This window comes from Hemitrygon akajei, chromosome 19 (genome assembly GCF_048418815.1).
Source record: "Hemitrygon akajei chromosome 19, sHemAka1.3, whole genome shotgun sequence".
NCBI lineage: Eukaryota > Metazoa > Chordata > Chondrichthyes > Myliobatiformes > Dasyatidae > Hemitrygon > Hemitrygon akajei.
In genome coordinates this window covers 18,032,863-18,039,828 of record NC_133142.1, presented here as the reverse complement: position 1 = coordinate 18,039,828, position 6,966 = coordinate 18,032,863, and positions in this window count along the sequence as shown.

The following is a 6,966-nucleotide window of genomic DNA, read 5'->3' as shown; positions in this document are numbered from 1 at the left end:
ATTGGGTTGTCAACTACTCAAGTGTATTTTTTCTGTACTTTGCATTGGGCCTCGGCCTAGGAAGTTGAGTAAGGATGGTAAGTGTGCATAAGTTTCAGCGTTTGTGTAAAATTATTTCTGAAATAGATGCATTTAAAAAAACTGCTTATCTAATTGTTTCAGTAATCTAGAAGAAATCAGTAAGAAACTGAAAATCAACTTTGTTTTTAGATTGTTCATAAAAATAGCAACTCAGTGCAATGACATTCTCCTAACTATATACATACCACAGTGGTGTTGATATTTCAGTGTGCTAATGTCTGATCGTCCAGTTCCTAAAATGTGCAAACACGAGAAGATCTGCAGATGCTGGAAATTCAAGCAACACACACAAAATCCTAAAATATGTAACTTTGTTTTAAACATCAAGTATCCATTGATGTAATTCACTTTGGTGAAAAAAGAAAATAATATGAAATATTTGTTACAAAAGAATGAGCATTTTTTGCTGCTGGCTGTATCCCCAGTTATCGATATTATTATGTTTTCATGTTGCATCAGTCAGCAAGGTGGTTTCATAAGGGCAGAAGATAGTGGTTTTGGGTGCCACGGTAGTGTAGCAGTTAACACAACACCATAACAGCTTGGGGTGTTGTCATCTGTAAGGTGTCTACATCCTCCCTGTGGAATGTGTACGTTTTTCTCAGGGTCCTCCAGTTTCCCCTCTCAGTGCAAAGATGTACCAGTTAGTAGGTTAATTGGTCATGTAAATTGTCCCGTGATTCGGCCAGGCTTAAATTGGGGTTTGCTGGGTGCTGCAGCTTGAAGGTCCAGAAGGGCCTATTCCACACTCAATAACACAAAAAGCAGCAGCAAGCTGTAACAAGATAGTTTTTCTTGTGTCATGTGCCCAGGATTTCTGCACAAAGCCACAACAAGCACACATTCCTTCTATTTTTTCAAATATGATCAATGCTCTTTATGTAAATTTAGACAGCAATTGAGGATATTAATGTGTTAGCACAGTCAATTAGTGTGGTTTATAACTTTTTACTGTTAATGATCATGTTTTTAATTTTGAAATGATCAATTTTTATTATTTAAAATTGAGAAATATTTTAGTTACTATTGAGATACAAGCTGTTCCCAATGAAACTACTATGCTACTTGAGATAATCTAAATGTAAGTGCAGTAGTTAGAATCGTGTATTGCTGTGTGATTTACCCAGCAACTGATATTCATTAGAAACAGTGAAATAGATATGTATCACAGCACTTTCTGAAACAAGCACTGCTTTGATTACCTTGCACATTTTTTGTGGTACGACTGATCTGTAAATGATGCAAAGGCAAGTGAAATATTCTTCTGCTTAAAAATGTATTGTAATGGCGCATTGTTTTGATTTTCTTTTCTCATCCCGCCGCCTTCTAAAATGCTAATCCGAGGAAGGCCCCGTGCCAGTTCCTTGCAACGTTCACGTTTTTGTGTTGCTGCCAGTCTATTCCTAATTTGTATCCATTTGGGTGTTGCTTATGCCAAGTACTTGCTCCCATCTGTGCTCAGTACTAAAACAAATTCTTTGGAGAAGGTTACAGGCAGAGGGGTGCAAAGAGTGCATATGAACGAGACTGGGATAGATGCCAAGCTGTGACCAAACAATAAATAGACGATTAAGTAAAATTCATTGTTTGTATCTTAGCAAAAAAGAAAAATCAGTGTAAGAAGGCAAAGAATATCTGATGACTTTATGCTTTTTTAAAATTTTGGAATTTGTATATGTATCCACATTGGATTGTGGAACGACATGCGCCCTTTTGAATATTAATGTAAATGAATTCGAGGCTAGTTTTGTAAAGGCGTTAGCATGCATCAGAAGTGCTGCCTGTCTGTTCATCAAAGCTTGTTGTGTAAAGATTTGTATGTTTTGTTTGGAAAAATTCATATGTGAATTGTCGTTATTTAGATTTTTTTGTACCTGTCAAATGTATCTAATGTAAATCGGTGAAAGAGACTTTCTTTAACAATTCTAACATTTACGTCTATCTCCCATTTTTTTTTTTACAGTCAGTGTTCCACAAAAGAAGCTTACAGCTTCACGTTTTGTTCTACAGAGTGAATCATGCCAAGGAAAGGATTCCCTGTCCCTATTTGGCTTGCATTTGAAGTGCGGCAAGTATCCAGATTTTGGCAGTAAACATTCAGCGTCATGTTACGATTTTTCCATTTCTAGTGAGTCGCTTTGATTTCTGAGCCAAGTATGCGAAAATATGAGTTTTTATATGCTTTTGATTTTAGATGTTATGACTTGAATTGCTAAATGTTTTAAATTTCTTAAGGACGTAATAACAAAGCCAGTGATATGTTAGTGAGGACATTTTTTAAAAATTTGTTAACCGTTAAGCATTTTTTTCTCTATTCAAATAAAAATAAGTTTATTTAAAATAAGAATAAAATGAATAACTTCCATGAATTAAAATAACAAAGTAATTTGCTATTCGTGTGGCTATAAAAAAAAAAGATGGCGAGTGAATGGTTGTGATCTATCCAGGGACAATACTGCAATGCAGATGTGCATTTGAAAATGCGAATACCACCTTTTTGGTGCTCAGTTTTCAGAAATTTCAATTTGAATTGTTTTAAAATATAGGTGTAAAGCCATATTCAACAGCATAGATTGTGCAAAGTACAGAGAAAGTGAAAACAGCACGCAAAACAAACATGGCTGTTCACTGAGCTGAATGATCTTGTACAATGTAAGGCTGCCAGATTTTATTCTAAACTGTGTTGGCTGAGTGAAAATGAACTGTGCAGAAACAATTATCCAAATTTATAAATACAAATTATAGAACCTAGATATAGTTTATGGCTTACAGAGCACGACCTTTAAATTTTTAAATAATATTTTTCTGTTTTTCGTTATTTCTCCACTTTTATAGATAAAAACAACAGTTGATGGGGGAGGGTGGAATTATGCCTAATTCCACTGTTTTTCACAACTTGATAAGCTCTTGCACCTAAAACAAGGTTTTGAGGAACCGTGGAAAATCTCAGTCTGTAAGTTAATGTATTCTATCTCTTACTCTTTGAAAGATAGGTTTCTTTATGAATTTTCATTTTAAAATAATCCAGCTACTGTATATATTTATTAAAGAAGTTTTTCTTTTTTTTATTTATGGCATTAACTTGTACTGAAATTTGATTTCTTGGCTGCTATTGTTCCTAAGTGCCTTCTATTGAATTCTTTTGGACTCGTTATGTAGTAGTACTGAATCACATACAAAAAAAACTTGCCAGCTAAGCAGAGTCCTGACTTTACCTGTCATGCATAAAAACAAAATTTCAACTGAGGTTTGCTTCAGGGCAATTAAGATCCATTCTGTTACTTCACAGTCCCTACTTATAAAAGCATCATTATTTTGTACCGAAAGTTTTGATGTTTCACTTCCCCACACAGATGCTGCTTGACCTGCTGAGTAATTTTAGCAGATAATTTGTTGCTCTAGACTCCAGTATCTGCAGCCTCTTTGTCTCCACTTAAATAGTAGTCGTTTACTAAGAGATCAGTTTGATTTATTTTGACTTTTGATGCAGAAATACTTGTATTAACCATGACAACATATCGTTCATAAAATTTTCCAACTTTAAAATTGCAGTAAGGCTGTTGAACTTAAGCAGTAAATAATAATTTCAGTGTTCATTTCAAAAATATTCATTGTAAAATAATTATTCACTTTTAGAAACAATTAATTTGCATTACTGTGATTGTGAAATATTTTCAGATTTTCTGTTTCACACATCCTATGATAGTACATCAAATCCCAGATTGCTAAACAGGAAAATCTGTGTTGTTCTTTTGACTGGTGCATTTATTTATTTTCCTCCATAGTAGACAGATGTCTTCTTAATTTCCACTCATCTTAACAAATCATTCCCAATGGGGCTTAATCATTATCTAAAAATGTAGTATATTGCATTTAATTCCAATAGGCTGCTACAGTTTCAATTTTAGGACAATTCATTCTTTTTGATTTACAGTGTAAGATGAGGCTTATTCAAATGGCTTGATAACACTATGTCAAATAAGCTTGCCATCTTGGCCACCATTCTTGAAACAAGGGCTTTAAAAAATGCATATTGTTCACTCTCTTACTGTAGTGGTAAAATTTCCAGAACCATCCAAGATTAGCCCTTAATGTGAGGAAACTCTAGGTGGCATCTTGGAGTGCAATTATGGGAAATGTAGTTTTAACCATTTGTACTTACTGGATTTGTTTCAGTGAATATGAATACAGAAGTGCTATTAAGACGGAGGTGATCATTTCTCATTCCCATCTTATCCCAAGTATAACTTTGACTGCAACATGTAGTGCTACTGAAAAGGGAAGAGAGCCAATTACTTAACTTTTCGGTTTAAGTAGTCTGCAAATAGACATTCACTAATAGTCCCGTGTTTGGAAAATGATCATTTTTGATTTCTTTCTAATAACTATTATCCTATGCAATCTGAACACTTCTAGATTGTACTTAAAATTTTAAAGTATATTTCATAGTTTTCATTTTGTAGTTTAGTACTATATCCCTAGTATGTATACCGACTATAGATGCAAAGATTCAGAATATTTTATTTATTTTCATCATAGAAATGTGCTGTAGAACAAAAGGTGTCTTATCTAAATTTCATTGTGGATTTATTTAGAATTTTTAGAAAGTTCTTTGACTTACCTTTTATTGTGAAAATCTAAAGAGACTTGCAGAAGTTAATGAAATATATATTAAATGTAACTTCATTTTCTTCATATTTTTGGCTCTTGGATGACAACCTCTTGTGTTCATTCCAGATAAAGGGAACAGACCTGAAATATGAACTGCTCGTTTCTGTCCACAAATGCTGCCTGACTTATTAAATTCCTTCAGCTTTTTTTTTGTAAATTGGGCTTTAAGAATCAAATTTCACATTTGCCACCATTTTCATACATGTACAAAGTGGCATTTGAATTGTGCTTTAAACATGGTAAATGACACAAGCCATTTAAGAAATTAAATGCTGGACAATTAGGAGAGATGACATAAATCATAGATAGTAGAAAATAACAATGCAGTGGTTTGAATGAAATGTTTGTAGAAATCTGATAGCTAAAATGTGCCAGACTTGATGGAAAGGAGCTGAAACACAAAGAAGAATGTTGGTAGCATGCACATTTTCGTGCACAGTGGTTGGAATTTGGTGTGAGTACTTTGAATCAAGTATGTTGGTGGTTTGGGAATTATTCTAGATTGTTAAGGCAGCTGTCATTGGGGTGCAGAGTAGGATGTGAGAATATTGACATTGGAGTTGTAGATATATAACAAATATAAAGACCATTGCATCTTGTTTCTGGGTGGCAAATATAGCTAAATATTTTGTTGAATAATATTTTGTATCTATAGTTCATGCATAATGAAGCCTCAAATTTAGAAAATTGACACATTTAGGAGAACAAAATAGTAAGGGATTTTGAATAGAGCGAGAGAGAAAAATGCAGATGTGTGCACAAAATAACCTTTAAGATTAATTTGTAAATCAACTATTTTACATGTATCCAATTCATTTAAGTTTCGAATGTAATGTAACTAAATTATATTAATAGTGTGATGGCATATTTTAGAAATGTCACTTATTGAACAGGTCTAGAAATAAACGATGGATTCATAAACTATGTTAAGTAGTGTGCTATGTTAGTGTGCATTTGTAAGTTGTTTTCCTGATGCAATCCGTGTCGCAGTGAGCTGTATTTCCTAACGGAAAAATGCAATCTAAGCTTGGACTATTTTCTGTTATACTTTTGGTGGTCTCAACATCAGAATCAAGAATGCTGCTGGATTTGATTCTCTGAACAGTCCTTACTGGAAAATACACATTTAAACAGGAATTCATTAGCAAACTCCTATTCTACAGAAATCCTGATATGGACAGGGTATAATTATTCCCATACTTCTAAATAATCACATAGTAAATAATCATGTTGCCTTTCTACATTTTTATGTATTTAATCAAAATTATGTAAAAATGTCTATCTGTATATGCACAAGTTTGATTTTTCTGATTTGACACGCAGTAATGAATTTCACCTGCTTCCACAGTGCTTTAATTCTTTACAATGAACGGATCAGGAATAAAATTTGCACTTTGTGATGAGGTAGTAGGTTGTATAGTTTTAGGGTCACACCCACACTGGGAGATAACTATACAATCTACTGTCTTTCCCAAGGTAGCAGAATATCTTCGTGATATACAAATTTTCTTGGCTTTCAACTTTTTCCCTTGTGTTCTTTGCAGTTTTTTTGAAGTCTGCACAGGAATTGGAATAACTATCACTGTCTTTAATTTTTGAAATGTAGTGCAGTTTTTTGCATATTCTATTAACTCCAGATTTCAGCTTTTTACATTATTTTCATCACATATTTTAGATTATTTTTATCCAGGTGTAAATTTGTGAAAATTGTAGACTACCACATCTTCTGTATTTGGCTTGTATTCCCTTGTGTTAACCTTATTGAAATGCCTCTGTAATTTTATTATCCGAAGCCTCTAATTTTGTTACATTTAATCTGGTCTCAATATTTTGTTCTTTTAGAATGGCACAGTGAAGTATCCAGTTAACAACTGAACTGCTGTAAGGAGGAAAGTTAGCAGATTCCAGCATACTTCTGATGTACTCTATTCATTTACCTCTGTCAAGATGATAGAGTGAATGAGCAGGGAAGGTTACTACTGCTAAAGTGCATGTGTGGGTAACTTGAAGGTAGGGTTTGTCTTAGTTACAATACTGCCTACAGTTGAACAGACTATTGCTGAGTTTCTCAAGCACTTTGGCAAAATACCAAAGGGTGATCATCCGTTCATAAACTTGCAATATCAAGAATTTGGAGCCTTCAGTAAAGGGAGAAAAATAATGGTGAGTGGGAAGAACATTTTATTTTTGGCTCATATAATATTTTTAAAGTTA